Source organism: Eumetopias jubatus, unplaced genomic scaffold (assembly GCF_037043125.1).
Source record: "Eumetopias jubatus isolate StellerSeaLion01/CBP00866 unplaced genomic scaffold, mEumJub1_p1.0 scaffold_3, whole genome shotgun sequence".
NCBI classification, from domain to species: domain Eukaryota; kingdom Metazoa; phylum Chordata; class Mammalia; order Carnivora; family Otariidae; genus Eumetopias; species Eumetopias jubatus.
The window spans coordinates 41,483,581-41,502,357 of record NW_028274809.1 but is presented as its reverse complement, the minus strand read 5'-3'; the positions used below and the strand labels follow the sequence as shown (position 1 = coordinate 41,502,357).

The 18,777-nt window shown below is 34.9% G+C and overlaps 1 pseudogene; it reads left to right on the top strand.

The window, feature by feature from the left end:
- The first annotated feature begins 8,395 nt into the window (after positions 1–8,395).
- LOC114222919 (small ribosomal subunit protein uS15m pseudogene) overlaps positions 8,396–18,777 on the top strand; it is a 179,331-nt pseudogene continuing 168,949 nt past the window's right edge.

Here is an 18,777-nt window from a genome sequence, read left to right as displayed (position 1 = left end):
TCCCTTCATTGTATCAACCCTTACTTAGTACATATATAAGTCTTTCTTCCTTTAAAATTTTAGGAGGCACTTTCTTCTAACAGACCAAAATACACCCAAAATCTAGTGTGTGGCACTGATCTATACACTAGCCTAATCATATTTGATCATATTCTGTTTTTTTTGTTTTGTTCTGTTTTTGTTTGTTTTTATCTTTTTCTTTTTCTTTTTCTTTTTCTTTCTCTTTCTTTTTTCTTTCTTTCCCTTTCTTTTCTGCTGGTTTCAGGTCTTTTCTGATTTGTATAGAGTATATTTGCTAGGGATGTTGCTAACCTGTTAGCATTTTGTTCTCTCATTCATCTATTTTCCTCTGGACAAAATGACAAGACGAAAGAAAGCACCTCAGCAAAAAGAACAAGAGGAAGTACCATCTGCCAGGGAAATACTCAGTATGGACATTAGTATGATGTAGAACCTAGAGTTCAGAAAGATGATTTTAAAGATACTAGCTGGGCTTGAAAAAAGCGTGGAAGTTATTAGAGAAACCCTTTCTGGAGAAATAAAAGAACTAAAATCTAACCAAGTCGATATCAAAAAGGCTATTGATGAGGTGCAATCAAAAATGGGGGCACTAACTGCTAGGATAAATGAGGCAGAAGAGAAAATCAGCAATATAGAAGACCAAATGATGGAAAATAAAGAGGCTGAGAAAAAGAGAGAGAAACAACTACAGGATCACGAGGGCAGAATTCGAGAGATAAGCGATACGATAAGACAAAACAACATTAGAATAATTGGGATCCCAGAAGAAGAAGAAAGAGAGAGAGAGGCAGAAGGTATATTGGAGCAAATTATAGCAGGGAACTTCCCTAATGTGGGGAAGGAAACAGGCATCAAAATCCAGGAGGCACAGAGAACCCCTCTCAAAATCAGTAGAAATAGGTCAACACCCCGACATCTACTAGTAAAACTTACGAGTCTCAGAGACAAAGAAAAAATACTGAAAGCAGCTCGGGAGAAGAGACATGTAACCTACAATGGTAGAAACATTAGACTGGCAACAGACCTATCCACAGAGACCTGGCAGGCCAGAAAGGACTGGCATGATATCTTCAGAGCACTAAACGAGAAAAATATGCAACCAAGAATACTATATCCAGCTAGGCTCTCATTAAAAATAGAGGGAGAGATAAAAAGCTTCCAGGACAAAGAAAAACTAAAGGAATTTGCAAACACGAAACCAGCCCTACAAGAAATATTGAAAGGAGTCCTCTAAGCAAAGAGAGAGTCTAAAAGAAACATAGACCAGAAAAGAACACAGACAATATACAGTAACCGTCACCTTACAGGCAATACAATGGCACTAAATCATATCTTTCAATAGTTACCCTGAATGTAAATGGGCTAAATGCCCCAATCAAAAGACACAGGCTATCAGATTGGATTAAAAAACAAGACCCATCCATATGCTGTCTGCAAGAGACTCACTTTAGACCCAAAGACACCCCCACATTGAAAGTGAGGGGGTGGAAAACCATTTACCATGCTAATGGACAACAAAAGAAAGCTGGGGTGGCAATCCTTATATCAGACAAATTAGATTTTAAAACAAAGACTGTAATAAGAGATGAAGAAGGACACTATATCCTACTTAAAGGATCTATCCAACAAGAAGATCTAACAATTGTAAATATCTATGCCCCTAACATGGGAGCAGCCAAAAATATAAGGCAATTAATAACAAAAGCAAAGAAACACATTGACAACAATACAATAAGAGTGGGGGACTTTAACACCCCCCTGACTGAAATGGACAGATCATCTAAGCAAAAGATCAACAAGGAAATCAAGACTTTAAATGAAACACTGGACCAAATGGACTTCACAGACATATTCAAAACATTCCATCCCAAAGCAATGGAATACACATTCTTCTCTAGTGCCCATGGAACATTCTCCAGAATTGATCACATCCTAGGTCACAAATCAGGTCTCGACCAGTACCAAAAGACTGGGATTATTCCCTGCATATTTTCAGACCACAATGCTTTGAAACTAGAACTCAATCACAACAGGAAAGTCAGAAAGAACACAAATACATGGAGGCTAAAGAGCATCCTACTGAAGAATGAATGGGTCAACCAGGAAATTAAAGAAGAATTTAAAAAATTCATGGAAACCAATGAAAATGAAAACACAACTGTTCAAAATCTTTGGGATACAGCAAAGGCAGTCCTGAGAGGAAAGTATATAGCAATATAAGCCTTTCTCAAGAAACGAGAAAGGTCTCAAATACACAACCTAACCCTACACCTAAAGGAGCTAGAGAAAAAACAGCAAATAAAGCCTAAACCCAGCAGGAAAAGAGAAATAATAAAGATAAGAGCAGAAATCAATGAAATGGAAGCAAAAAGAACAGTAGAACAGATCAATGAAACTAGGAGCTGGTTCTTTGAAAGAATTAACAAGATTGATAAACCGCTGGCCAGCCTTATCAAAAAGAAAAGAGAAATGACCCAAATCAACAAAATCAACAGAATGAAAGAGGAGAGATCACAACCAACACCAAAGAAATACAAACAATTATAAGAACATATTATGAGCAACTCTATGCCAGCAAATTAGATAACCTGGAAGAAATGGGTGCATTCCTAGAGATGTATCAACTACCAAAACTGAACCAGGAAGAAATAGAAAACCTGAACAGACCTAAAGCCACTAAGGAAATTGAAGCAGTCATCCAAAATCTCCCAACAAACAAAAGCCCAGGGCCAGATGGCTTCCCAGGGGAATTCTATCAGACATTTAAAGAAGAATTAATACCTATTCTCCTGAAACTATTCCAAAAAATAGAAATGGAAGGAAAACTTCCAAACTCATTTTATGAGGCCAGCATTACCTTGATCCCAAAACCAGACAAAGACCCCATCAAAAAGGAGAATTACAGACCAATATCCTTGATGAACATGGATGCAAAAATTCTCACCAAAATACTAGCCAATAGGATCCAACAGTACATTAAAAGGATTATTCCCCATGACCAAGTGGAATTTATCCCTGGGCTGCAAGGTTGGTTCAACATCCTCAAATCAATCAACGTGATACCATACATTAACAAAAGAAAGAACAAGAATCATATGATCCTCTCAATAGATGCAGAAAAAGCATTTGACAAAGTACAGCATCCTTTCTTGATCAAAACTCTTCAGAGTATAGGGATAGAGGGGACATGCATCAATATCATTAAAGTCATCTATGAAAAACCTACAGCAAATATCATTCTCAATGGGGAAAGGCTGAGAGCTTTCACTCTAAGGTCAGGAACGCGGCAGGGATGTCCACTCTCACCACTGCCATTCAACATAGTATTAGAAGTCCTAGCCACAGCAATCAGACAACAAAAAGAAATCAAAGGCATCCAAATCAGCAAAGAGGAAGTCAAACTCTCACTTTTTGCAGATGATATGATACTGTATGTGGAAACCCAAAAGACTCCACCCCAAAACTGCTAGAACTCATACAGGAATTCAGTAAAGTAGCAGGATATAAAATCAATGCACAGAAATCAGTGGCATTCCTATACACCACCACCAAGACAGAAAATAGACAAATCAAGGAGTCGATCCCATTTACAATGGCACCCAAAACCATAAGATATCTAGGAATAAATCTAACGAAAGAGGCAAAGATCTGTACTCAGAAAACTATAAAATACTCATGAAAGAAATTGAAGAAGAGACAAAGAAATGGAAAAACGTTCCATGCTCATGGATTGGAAGAACAAACATTGTGAAGATGTCAATGCTACCTAGAGCAATCTACACAAACAATGCAATCCCCATCAAAATACCATCCACTTTTTTCAAAGAAATGGAACAAATAATCCTAAAATTTGTATGGAACCAGAAGAGACCGCGAATAGCCAGAGGAATGTTGAAAAAGAAAAGCAAAGCTGGTGGCATCACCATTCCGGACTTCCAGCTCTATTACAAAGCTGTCATCATCAAGACAGTATGGTACTGGCACACACACAGGCACATAGATCAATGGAACAGAATAGAGAGCCCAGAAATGGACCCTCAACTCTATGGTCAACTCATCTTCAACAAAGCAGGAAAGAATGTCCAATGGAAAAAAGACAATCTCTTCAACAAATGGTGTTGGGAAAATTGGACAGCCACATGCAGAAGAATGAAACTGGACCATTTCCTTACACCACACACAAAAATAGACTCCAAATGGTTGAAAGACCTAAATGTGAGACAGGAGTCCATCAAAATCCTAAAGGAGAACACAGGTAGCAAGCTTTTCGACCTCAGCCGCAACAACTTCTTCCTAGAAAGATCACCAAAGGCAAGGGAAGCAAGGGCAAAAATGAACTATTGGGATTTCATCAAGATAAAAAGCTTTTGCACAGCAAAGGAAACAGTCCACAAAACCAAAAGACAACCGACAGAATGGGAGAAAATGTTTGCAAATGACATATCAGATAAAGGGCTAGTTCCAAAATCTATAAAGAACTTATCAAACTCAACACCCAAAGGACAAATGATCCAATCAAGAAATGGGCAGAAGACATGAACAGACATTTTTCCAAAGAAGACATCCAAATGGCCAACAGACACATGAAAAAGTGCTCTACATCGCTCGGCATCAGGGAAATCCAAATCAAAACCTCAATGAGATACCACCTCACACCAGTCAGAATGGCTAAAATTAACAAGTCAGGAAACGACAGATGTTGGCGAGGATGCGGAGAAAGGGGAACCCTCCTACATTGTTGGTGGGAATGCAAGCTGGTGCAACCCCTCTGGAAAACAGTATGGAGGTTCCTCAAACGGTTGAAAATAGAGCTACCATATGATCCAGCAATTGCACTACTGGGTATTTACCACAAAGATACAAATGTAGGGATCGGAAGGGGTATGTGCACCCCAATGTTTATAGCAGCAATGTCCACAATAGCCAAACTATGGAAAGGGCCACGATGTCCATCGACAGATGAATGGATGAAGAAGATGTGGTATATATACACAAAGGAATATTATGCAGCCATCAAAAGGAATGAGTCTTGCCATTTGCAACGACGTGGATGGAACTGGAGGGTGTTATGCTGAGTCAAATAAGTCAATCAGAGAAAGACATGTATCTTATGACCTCGCTGATATGAGGAATTCTTAATCTCAGGAAACAAACTGAGGGTGGGTGGAGTGGTGGGGGGGGAGGGATGGGGTGGCTTGGTGATAGACATTGGGGAGGGATGTGCTATGGTGATCGCTCTGAATTGTGCAAGACTGTTGAATCACAGCTCTGTACCTCTGAAACAAATAATGCAATATATGTTAAGGAAAAAAAAAAGGAAGAAGATAGCAGGAGGGGAAGAATGAAGGGGGGGAAATTGGAGGGTAGATGAACCATGAGAGATGATAGACTCTGAAAAACAAACTGAGGGTTCTAGAGGGGAGGGGGCAGGGGGATGGGTTAGCCTCGTGATGGGTATTAAAGAGGGCATGCTCTGCATGGAGCACTGGGTGTTATGCACAAACAATGAATCATGGAAGACTACATCAAAAACTAATGATGTAATGCATGGTTATTAACATAACAATAAAAAATTAATAAAAGTTATACACAATTTGATATAGTATATTGTCACAATAGATTTGAAAGTGAGATTTATGAAAATATTTGGTTGTTTTTACTATTGTCTCTTAATCGTTTCACTTAGAATATAAGGTTTCCTTACAAAATTTAAAATAATTTATAGATACCTGTAAAGTGAAACTTCACTAAAACTCTATAGTAAGTAAAATTTCAATCTAGTATAATGTGTCATTTATAATCATGTATTAGTAAAATGAATAAAGCCATAAACAGAGTCACTTTCTATTTTTTGTTTTATTTTTTGTTAATAACATGCTTTTTGACCTAGGCCAAATTTATTTAATTTCACTATGATTTTCTTCCTTTATCTATGCACTGTTTTAAATATCAATTTACCACCTCTTTGAGGTATTAAAATACTACTAAAAATGTTTGTTTGGAGAGAATATTGAGAAAAAGAAACCATAATTTTCTGTCAATTTCTCCTGCTGCTCGATCAATGACAAAGGGAAGACTTAGAAATGGTCTAGCTGTAAGGGAAGATCGGGGAGAAGGCTGTAAGCAGTAATATGTTTAGTCAATTTCAGGGTAATAAATTCAATATTAAGTATCCTTGGCTCACAAAAATCAAGAAAACATTAATTACTTTCTTATGGTAAAATATTTTAATTGACCAGATCAAATGTAAAATTAAATATATGCCAGAGAAGACTTTACCAGTAAAAGGTCACTTTTTGTTGTTTAACTTTTTGTCTAAATATTATGAAGTCGGATTGTTGGATTGATATTCCTATTAGTGGATGTTTTAAAATTTATCACAGAGAAATTTTCTTTTAATTTACAAATAAATACATTCTAACTTCTTAACATGGATTAAGTAAATTATCTGTTAAATTATTTCATTCATTATTTCATTCATAAGAATAGATTTGAAAATCATTTAAATACATAAGATTACTTCTTTGGGGGTTCTCCTCATTTTGCTTTTTTGTAAAAGTTTAACTGATTATTTTAGTTTCCTGCAGGGTCCCATTAAGTAGATAATTAGAATTTTTCTGAGTGTATCCTATGTCATATCAAATCTTTGTCTTTTGGCAAAAGTAAAATGCCCATTTGCTATGTCTTAAATAGAAAGAATATATTAAAACTCCTTTGCTTTTAGTTAAGTGATCAGGTCATTAGAGTTAGGAATGATGTAAATAATTATGTTATTTGAAGTAATTAGCAAAAAGAATTTATATTATAAGATCAATGTTAAAGTATAAAATTTATATTACAAGATCAATGTTAAAAAGTAAAAATTTAGCAACATTAGAATATTTACAAAGTTATTTGACCTAAATTGTTGCTTCTAGTCTTTGATCACTGTGATTCTACTTAAAGGAACTTATGGGAATAATTCAAAGAATAGGAAGAGCTATATGTATGTTCATCATGTACTTATTTAAGCCAACAAAATTCAACAATATAGAAATAATTACTTAGAAATATAGAAATGCATTCAATGACTGGAATAGTTATCAGGCAGTAACTCTAATTATAATCCATGTGTCTATATGGTAAAACAGTTAAGTAACAGTAATTTTTTTAAAGCAAGATACATATAAGTTTATAATTAGTGGTTATAACTATAATAAATATATGCATATATATCAGTAAAAACTAGAAGAAATTAAGCAAAAAAAAAGAAAGAAAAGTATTCTTTTAGGGAAGGAGGATTACAGGTAATTTCTCAATATGTTTCCATACTTTTATTACATTTGTTTTATTGTTTATATAATTCAGAAGGAGCGATCCCTATTATTTTCCAATTTTTTTAAAAACTTGCATTTTTAAAATAGTAAATAGATAATATATTGAGGCTATATATGGGAAAAATATGTTTACTATTATTTAGTCTCATATTTATTCCCTCTCCTCCCCACAATAAAAAATAAGTTGTATTTTCTTTACTTGTAAGATTAGTCATTGGAAATATGAATGGCCAGCCCATGCACCCCCACTCCTCCAAAAAAATACAAAATTGACTCTTACTCATCTCAAGAAAAGCTGCAAACAAATAAGTAAATAAAGAAATGTATTGTGAACTCCATTACCAAATATGATTGAAGTATGGGAGAAATTGAAGATCTTTTTGATTGATTTTTGAGCAAAACATTCACACAAATGTGGGATAATGCAAGAAAAAAGAGAAATCAACAGACAGAAGTAGAGAAGAGAGTCACTCAACCATTCACACTTTGATTATTCAACCAACACAAATTCACAGAGTACTGACTATTTAGTAAGATTAGGAGGTGAAATAAGGGACTGTATCAATATTTATTGAGTTTTTCTAAAGTTCATACTTGACAGAATTACACTCTTGGTTTTCCTAACACTCTTAACAGTTCAATATGCAGCCTTTGTCCATTATTCCTGCTTATAATTATGCATTCAATGTGTGAGTCACTGTCCTGAGTATCAGTATATTGTAGTGCATATATTATATTTGGTATCTGTCTGTCCTCAAAGAGATTATATTTTAATTGGAGGAGAAAGGCAGTTAATAAATAAGTAAATAAATACAACATGGATGTTGATTTGTATGATGTAGGAAATAAGTGAGATGATAAAGAAGAAACAAGTGGCTGGAGAGTGGTGTGTCAAGTCTCTGAGATGAGAGCATTTAAACTATGACTTGAAGCATTTTTCCACCATTCTAAAAACATCTTAATTGGATTAAGCCACCTGCACTTATGTAAGCATTTAAAATCACATGTGTATTAGAGACACAAATAATGTGTATTTTATTCACAGGTTACTGGCAATAATGTCCAATTTAGATAAGAAGCTCACTTACCGTTTTCGACATGGAGCTTCAGGTAAGAGACCAAAGAGAAGTAGAAGTGCCTCTTTTCATCAACAGATACTGAATTCCTAAAGAAAAATGAGCAAATCATTAACTGGAACATAGATTTGAAATTTCAAAATCAGATACAACCAGCCAGAGTCTGGTATTGCACACCTTGAACTTTTATCACTTCATAATTAGCTTCCTGGGCTCCACCCATATTTATGTTAGCAGGCCTTGTAATAATACTGAAAATCAACTAATCTTCTCTCTTTATTGAATCAGGTCATGAATCTCACATTGCTAAACTCTTTGTAATAAATATTGGGTGTCCAGGAGATGACATTTAGTTCCAGGCTCCACATATCTGTAACAATCTAGGGTATTTCACATTTATTCTATGTTTGGACAGTTCCTAGAAAGCAAATCCATTGATTGCTGTGTGCTTAGCCTGAGCAAAGAGAAGAGAATTGAGGAGAGATGGTAAGAAAAGAGATGGGGTTGTAGATGAACAGTCTCAACTCCTACAGTTTAGAGTAACAAGGATGAGTGAGTTTTCCAAGGATTAAGTAGAACAAAGGAAGATAGCTATATTTGACTGCTCTTACAACTCTCCGTAGTAGAAAAATATCTCCCAGAAGGGGTCCTCAGTAGCAAGAGCCCACTGGGGATATTACTGAAGAGATACTACTGAAGGAGATAGGACTTGTACTATATTTTTGATATTGAGCCATAGTAGAATAATAGTACTTTCCAGAATCTGTATGAAGCACCCATGAGACAGATGTCATTTTGATGGTTCCATGCCAATGGGCATGGATGGCTAGATGATGGTCAGATAAGAACAACAATTGATAGAGAAACTATGAAAACACAAATTAAATGAGAGACATCTGTTTTCTATTTCTATTCCAGAGTAACCAGAGACTCTCAATCAGCTGAAGGGCAAGGAAATTTCCCAGTGGTTTCACTAGTCCTCCTTTCCATCTTTTATATCAGGGCAGGACAAGGTATGGAAGGTGGGCTGAAGCCCTACCATACCCTATTTATTTTCAGAGCTTTCAAGTCCCAAAGCTGTGTACAGAGAGACAAAAGGAGGAATGGAGACTGGATATGAGAGTAATTCTTTAAGTAAAGTAATTTTTGTGTCAAATGATTCAAACCTGCACATGATAGCTTTTTTTGTTTATGGGAAATATATCAAATGTCTTATCAATTGCACCTCAATTGGTGTCTAATTTTCCATATATATCTTCAAAAATGTCTAAAGAGTTCTGATTCCAGCTAGTTTCTTGATCTCCATAACAAATAAAAGACACTGGGAAATCCTGAATGCCAGAAGAATAATTTTAATGATACACTATATAAAGCAGATAATTTTAAGTGATTTGAAGGGGCACATGCACTTCAATGTTTATAGCAGCACTATCCACAACAGCCAAAATATGAAAAGAGCCCAAATGTCCATCAACTGATGAATGGACAAAGAAGATGTGAGATTATATATATATATATATATATATATATATATATATATATATATATATATAATGGAATATTACCCAGTCATCAAAAAGAGTGAAATCTTGCCATTTGCAAGGATGCGGATATTCAGAACTAGAGAGCATTATACTAAGCGAAATAAGTCAGTCAGAGAAAGACAAATACCATATGATTTCACTCATATGCAGAATTTAAGAAACAAAACAGATGAATACAGAGAAGGCAAAGAAAAATAAGGTAAAAACAGAGAGGGAGGCAAACCATAAGAGACTCTTAACTATAGGGAACAAACTGAGGGTTGCTGGAGGGGAGGTGGGTCAGGGGGATGGGGCAATTGGCTGATGGGTATTAAGGAGGGCACTTGATGGAATGGGTGGGTGTTTTATGAAACTGATGAATCACTAAATTCTATCCCTGAAACTAATATTACACAAAATGTGAACTACCTTGAGTTTAAATACAATTTAAACAGTTAAAAAAACTCGATAATTTTATTCACTTATTCTAAAGCAGGGTAGTGGAGAGGGTGTTCTAAGAATGCAGGCAAGAAACCTTTAATTGTTTTTATTTTTCCTCCCTGGAGTCTTCTTTTTTATAAATTAATTTTTTTAATTAAAGTTTTGGAGGATTCATTTTGGCGATCACAGATGGATATGAAACTGGATGTCATGTTCCTGCTTCTTCTGGCTGAGATTTTTCTCACTCCTTTCACTCACCTAGTTATAGCTCCAGTCTCCCCATACTTCAAGATCTGCCTCAAAAGCTACCTCCTGCAGAAAGCTCCCTCTCTTCCATCACCTTAGCAGAATCAATTCTGATTCTGAAATTCCAGTAACTCTTTGCATTTTCTTTGAAATCATTAAACTGGTGTCAGTGATAATAATTAGAGTTATTTTGTGAATATCTACTCTGACCTTGGAAAATGTATTTGATTTCTTTACCTCTTAATTTTCTCATTTGTAAAAAAGGGGACAATAATATTACCTGCTTCAAAAGTCGTTTGCATAAATTGTGACAACATAGTTAAGGCACTAAGCATGGTACCAAAAATAGGAATAATAAGCACTAGATGGATGTTAGTTATACTACTTTGTGATGGTATATGTAACTATTGAATATCTGCTTTCAATTTCACTAAAGAATTGGGGATTATAATACATTTTCTGTTCTCATGAATTCCTTTAAAATATGCTTTTTCCTCATATCCTTTCTTGAACTCACTGGGAGTTCAGCTAACATCTTATAATTTTATTAACTTCCTCAAACTCTTCTGATTTGATATTTCTGGTTTTCAGGAAACAGGGATAATTTTTAAAAAGAAAAAAAGTATAATTAAGTACTGAGTGGAGGACTCAGGGGTCCTCCTATTAATAAATTACAAAAAAGTCAATGCAAATTTAGAATACACTATACTGGGAGTGAAGTCCCCCTACCCTGCAATATGGAAAGAACATGTGTTTTATTTGCCTTGAAGGACATTTGAAAGTATAAGAAAAAAATGTCTATAAAGTTTATACTTCCCAGACTAAAACATGTTATTTATTCAAAACACATTAGTTATTTGTAGCTGCATTACCTGATAAAAAATGGAAGCCTCTAAGCACATTTTTTTTTCTGCAACACAGGAAACAGTCTGCATAATTGTTCTTTATAATCGGAGAAAAGGTTTTATCTTCTATATGAGAAAACCTTCTTGTAAAAGGGAATTTACTATTCCTTGGCTCCAGCAAAGCAGAAATCTTGGATACATAGTATAGCAGGATCAGATTTGAGCCAGTCTGAGGTCCAACACCTCACTAAAAGGGGAAGCCATACCTGGACCCATGAGAAATTAGCAGTTCATATTTTGAAAAGGAAATTGAGGGAATAATCAATTTTCTGTAGTAAGAGCAGGGTTAAAGAGTATACTTTGAAATAACTTTGAGTTTATAGCAAATACTAAGCACTTAATGAAAATATAGAGAAAGCCTCAAATGAGAAAAATGATAGTGTGGTTGATATCTAAGAGTGGCGGAAAAGATTAGAAGAGGTTCAGTAAAACTTGGGGATAACAAAAGAAAAATAACTGGTAAGAACTTAAACCTGGCAAGAAAGGAAATTATTCTCTTAGCCAGACTCACAAAAGATATATAAAAACAACTTAAGAAAAAAATACTAGAAATTGAATTCTAGAATACAAGTACTAAAGCATCAAAACAAATCCTTTCAAGTTTGTGTTAGGGTACTTAATAGTATCCATGCTTATAATTCTATATTATTAGTATATTATATACTGTATAATAGTATCACCAATTATAATTGCCATATTGATCTCATAAATTCTTCCACAAACTGTACAAGCACTTTAATATGAGTATATTATGAATAACTTACAGAAGATGAAATTAAGAGGAAGAGAGTTTTTTTTCAAAAGTCTCATAGATAATGAATATTTCTCTCTCCTATCCATAAAATTCCAAGTTATTTTCACAGAAATACAAGGGCTAAACAAAGTCCACATGATTCTGACAAAACATAATTGGTTATTCAGAGTAAACAAATAGGAAAGGCAAAATTCCTTACAAAATATTATTTTAACAATGCTCATCTCTGTCTTGGGCATCTACACATTTGACATCGACTTGGGAACATTTATTTTGACAATTTTTATTTTACTCCTTTTTTTCTGAATAGGTATCTTCCAGAGAAATAAGGTTTTACTGAATTTTGGGGGATTCCTAGAACAGTGTAGTTTGTATTCCAATTCTATTTTAAATATAAAATATTTAGCACATTTACATTTATTAAAATTATAGGCTTAAAAAATTATAGGTTTTTTCATTTGCATGGTAACAATAATGCAGATGATGGTAAAACATGAAATGATTGTCTTCTTACTTATAAGTGAATATGATCTCTAGTTTTTTTTTAAAAAAAGGCATAATTTATTTTAATCACATGTATATACAAGCTACTAAAATAGGAGATTTCTCCTAGGGAGTGTGTGTTGGAGGAGAGGTGTATGTGAGATCAAAAGAAAGAAGAAAAAGCAGAGCTTTCATAACTAACAATGTTTATTATTGTTCCTAATACAATGGCAACAAAATAATATTGCCATTGAATAAATAATTTCCATCTCAGACCATCTGCAGGTGTGAATCTATTAATGCACAACTTAGGCACAATAAGTTAATGTTATTCCAAAGGAAGTCAGAGGTTAAATTATTTTCTAGACATTAGTTTACTATCTTTGATATCTTTAAATACCTGTCACTTGTGTCTATGATAGATTAATAAAAAACTAATTTGTACCTTAACATACATTAATATTTGTGGCATATTTGCAACATTTACACATTTTATTTTTCTGGTAAATAAACACTGATTGAGGACTATAAAAATTAAGATATAAACATCATAATATAAAACAATTTGTTCCCATCTAAAAAAAGAATAAAATGTTTAACATGACATATTATAATGATTTGATTTAACTGATCATCACACAGTTTAACCCAGTCCCTATCACATAATTAGGAACAAAGAAGATAAGTTACTCAAGCGTGTACCTATTATGTCAGTTTTCGCTAATGTGTAAAATTCTGATGGTGTGCTGGGGTTTCTTAAGGGAGGAAACTTACAGGAGGGTTGAAATCTGTATCTTATCATGAAAACTTTGCCCAAAAATACATATTCATATGAGTAAGTGGAAACTTGACATGATTTACTCAATTTATGGCTGTGGTTCCCCTATATCTTCCAAATTCCATTTCTCAGTGAAACTGGATATGCTTTCCTCCAGAGCGTATATTTTATACCTGAATATCCTGCCAGTTTTGAAGCTGAATGACAATAGGTGATAGGCATTATTTTTATTTTTCTTATTTTATAGATAAGGCAACTGAGGCTTAAAGAGATTATGCAATTTGAATAGGCTACACAGCGCACAATTGACTAAGGCAGAATTGTGAACTTTGTAATACTCTCACTGTTGTAAGGTGAATAAAACATAATAAAAAATTACAAATACTCTATGAAGATTTGGGATCAAGATATCTACTATCAAGCAGGCTGCACACCTAATGTGGGGCTTGAACTCATGACCCTGAGATCAGGAGTTGCAAGCTCTACCAAGTCAGCCAGGCATGTCAAGATATTTACTTTTTAAAGTGATTTTTTTTCTGGAACTCAGCTCATGCAATGAAGGGGTAGAGTCATTGGAACATAAGAATTCTAAAGATTTGGAAGCTTTGATATCCACCCTACTGATGTTAATTTTTGTCATAGTCTTGGCAAATAGGGCACAGGTTGAAGCAGATAAGGCATATTGACATTTTTCTTCATGAACCTATATTTTGTGTAATCTCCTTCTTCTGTGTTTCTCTTCATTCTGGCATACAAATATTTTAAGTTATTCAGTGAATACTTCATAAGATTACACATTTGACCCTTGAACAACATGGGTTTGAATTACATGAGTCCACTTACATGCACCTTATTTTTGGTAAATACAGTACTGTAAACATATTTTCCCCTAATTTTTTTTAAGATTCTATTTATTTATTTGACAGAGAGAAACACAGTGAGAGAGGGAACACAAGCAGGGAGAGTGGGAGAGGGAGAAGCAGGCTTCCCGCTGAGCAGGGAGCCCGATGAGGGGCTTGATCCCAGGACCCTGAGATCATGACCTGAGCCAAAGACAGACAGATGCTTAATGACTGAGCCACCCAGGCGCCCTTCATAATTTTATTAACAATTTATTTTCTCTAGATTTCTTTATTGTAAGAATACAGTATATAATACATAAGCACACAAAATATGTTAGTCAACTGTTTATGTCATAGGCTTCCAATCAACAGTAAGCAATTAGCAGTTAAGTTTTGTGGGAGTCAAAATTATACAAGGATTTTTTTTTTTTACTTTAAGGGCATCAGCAGCCCTAACCCCACATTGTTCAAGGATCAGCTGTAATATTATACTAGAAGAGGATACTGTATGCAGTTGAGGAATATAGGTACATTCTTCAAAGTCTGATTTTGTATGTATGATGAAAGTAATAAAAAATCAGAGGAATTTTTATGATAGATAAAACCTACGACCAAGGAGTAAGATCAAAATAGTTGGAGATCAGGGCCTCTCTAATGCAATCACTCTATACATGTGAATGGATAAAAAGCTTCCTCACAAGAAGATACTGTGTAAATATACAGTAGACGGGATCTTGTTTCTGCATAAAGCCAAAAATAATTCAGTCTCTGAGAATTTCCAAACCACACTCCTACGGTTGAGGGTCTTGATCTACCTTACCTGTTTATCCAACTTTCCCATCCCAAATAACCCCAGAACAAAACAAAGTCATCCTAAATTGGTTTTTAACTTCAGGCCTCTGAAAGAAGCAAACACTCTTGATGGATAATTATACTCGAAACCAGCCTTCAAAAAGTTATCTTAAATGAAACTTCAAGAAGGGCGCCTGGGTGGCTCAGTTGGTTAAGCGACTGCCTTCGGCTCAGGTCATGATCCTGGAGTCCCGGGATTGAGTCCCACATCGGGCTCCCTGCTCAGCAGGGAGACTGCTTCTCCCTCTGACCCTCCCCCTCTAATGCTCTTTCTCTGTCTCATTCTTTCTCTCTCAAATAAATAAATAAAGTCTTTAAAAAAAATGAAGCTTCAAGAAATACTAATTAATAGTAAGAATAAATCCTTCAATTTGCAAGGGAAAACATAAGTTACAGAACCATAACTATAAAAACTAAAATATTGAACATTAAGAATATGACTTTTAAAATAAATGCCTAATGAAGGAACAAGAGATTATCAGTTTTAAAAAGGGACTGTGCACACAATTTTGCACTAAAACTGCAGTGCATAAAGTAAGTGACTCATGTCAGCCTTCTGTGGTGTCTCGAGTGACCTCAAGGAGAAACTGAAAACAGGAAGAACCAGAACGCCAGTTAGCAGAGGCATGCAAACAGTATTTTTAAAAAATCAGAAATGATAGAAACATAATGTGCTAAGACGACCTAAACGTCTTTCTTGTGTCTATGTGGAAATCAGAAAACCTTAATTTTTACAACTATAACAAATTATACCTTGTGACACACAAGTATTTGGAGAACTACTTGTAAGCACAAATGCCCTTTCCCCCTTTTGTATATTTAATTCCCTGGAGCTAACAAACTTTGGAGCAGTTCTTCAGAGCAATCTGAAGATTGTTCTGGACTATAGTCCTCAGTAAGACAACAAATAAAGTGTTTACTAACCAACTTTGAGGCTGGTTTTCTTTAGTGGACACAGAGATGGCTTGCTGAGATTCTCTGAAGACTCACTGCCCACCTGTGCGGAATGAGATGAGCCTACAGCCTCCAGCTGAGGTCTGGTCACCTTCAGAGAGCAGTTTCACCTGAAATTACATCCTTTCCAGGTTAACTGAGGCTGCTAACTGGGCAAGATGCCAATATAAAGGCTTACATTCCTGCTCTGTGTGGGGTACTCTGTCAGGCAATACTTGTCCCAAAGTTCCCCATGGGATGCCTGGCTGGCTCAGTCAAAGAGTCTGCAACTCTTGATCTTGGAGTCCTGAGTGTGAGCCCCATGTGGGATGTAGAGATTACTTAAAAAAAAAAAAAAAGTTCCCTATGAAGTTTGGCTGAATCGTCAACAGGCCTATGTTACAGCTCCATTTCTTCCCCTGCCCAGTTCTGCTTCCAACCTCTTTCTTTCAAGATGGTAAGACCTAACTAACATCTAAAATACCTCAACTCCATCTTGGTATTCAGTTCTTGAGGATCCGATCTGGAACAGGAATCAAATGTGATTTTTAAAAAATGAGAAAGAATATCTGTGTGTGTGTGTGTGTGTGTGTGTGTGTATGCGTTTGAAATTATAAACGCAAAGAATCGGTCAAATTATAGATTAGACAGGTCCAAGAGTCAATACTAAGTAAGATTCTGGAAACAAACTCAAACAATTCTCTAATCACAATATTGTAAATGGACTAAACTCTTCAGCCAAAAGACAAAAATTACCAGACTGAATTAAAAGGAAAAGAAAAAGAAAAAAAAACTGGGCCATATCTGTTAATGAGAATCACATCTAAACATAAGGATACAGAAAGATGAAAAGTAACAAGAAGGAAACGTTGAGGTATGGGCTGTCCTTATCAAACAACAACAACAAAACACCTCAAACCTATGACTATGCTGAAGTGGCTCAATTACCAGACTTGGAACTTTTTGGAAGAAGGTGTATTATCCTGCCTCCCTCTCACCTTTCTAACAACTCACTTGTGTCCAAACTATTAACAAACATGACTGTTATTTGGGAACATGGGCAATCTATGAACATTGCATTCTAAATTGTCCTTTAAGACACCAATCTTGACAAAAAGGAAAGTGAGAGACTTAGATTCTGTTGGGGGGAGGAGAAAAGACTGAGAATTCCTCCCATGGTACCAAAACTCGTCCAACTACCACTGGGGCTGTCTCCTGCTTTCCTCTGTGTCTGGTGTGTGCTACATATTAATGAAATGTTAAAGATAATATACACTCATCTAGAAAATCCAAGTAATAAAGAACAGGGAGGAAAAAAGTAAAAATCACCACCAGTCATTGTTCACGTAGGAAGGTGAGACCTATGAAGAGACTTGAAAGTACTCGAATATCAATTCTCCCAAATTTTATGAATTACAGCTGTTTACCAATAACAGAGCCACAACAAACACAGCATTTTAAGAGAATTTATTATCATCTTTGCTTCCAAGTAAATTATGTGCATGGTAATTTATACTTGGCCGCAAGGGTAGGTTATGAGAAATGTCGGTAAGTAGAATTTATTAGAAGTAGGTAGTGGCTTTCAGTTCATAATACTGAGCCTACTGAATAGAAATGAAGTTTGGTTATTTTTATTTATTTATTTGCCTTTAAAGTTTTTAAAAACTTTCATAAACATGGTCTAGTGTAGAAGCCAGGAATATTTTGTTTGACTCCTTTGGCTTCTAATTTCCAATATAATCCCATGCTTTGTTTTGTTTTTCTAAAAAAGCTATTTATTCCATTAGTGTACAATTTCTAATGTCAAATGCACATTCTACCTTGCCAAAAGCAAGCTCAATAAGATTTTTAGAGCAGTAAAATGAGATTAAGGTTGAGCCCTAAATGTAGAAAACTACTATTAGAAAATATTATTTTGGTCATGATAACCTTTTCTTTTTATTGGTAAAGTTTAAATTAGAGGGAAGGAAAAAAATAATAAAAACCAAAGTAAATATTTTACTCAAACCTTTGAATGTAAGCATTTTCAGTTCTTGCGTAATATATAACATAATTATTGTGTTGGAATTGCTGCACAGAAACATGCTCTTCATAAAGGAATACTAATTTTTGTTTAATGACAACAAAAAGAATGCAATTCAATATTGTGAGTGGAAAACAGGTGTGAATACACAAATATATATTTTTTAAAGTATAGAATACCAGGGTATTTTGTGTCCAACTAATGTTTTTTGGATCAAGATACATCATAATTTCATCAGAACTGTAAATAATTTACACATTCATTTAACAAATATTTTCAATCACTTACATGGTGTCACACATTTGCTATACTGGGCACTGGGACTTCCATGATGAAGACACACTACCTTCTTACCCTTGTGAAGTTTCAAGTCAATTACATTTTTTAAAATATCAGTATGTAGTAAGTGCTTACTGCTTTCCATTCCCATTTCCCTTAACTGTTAAAAATAGTTAAATATATTTCTTCAATTCTTTCCCCCAATTCAGTTATTTTTTAACCCGTGTCAGACAGGTTTTATTCCCTGCTTCTACTAAAATTGTTTAAAGTTCACTCAACACCTTTCATAAGACAATGTCTACAAA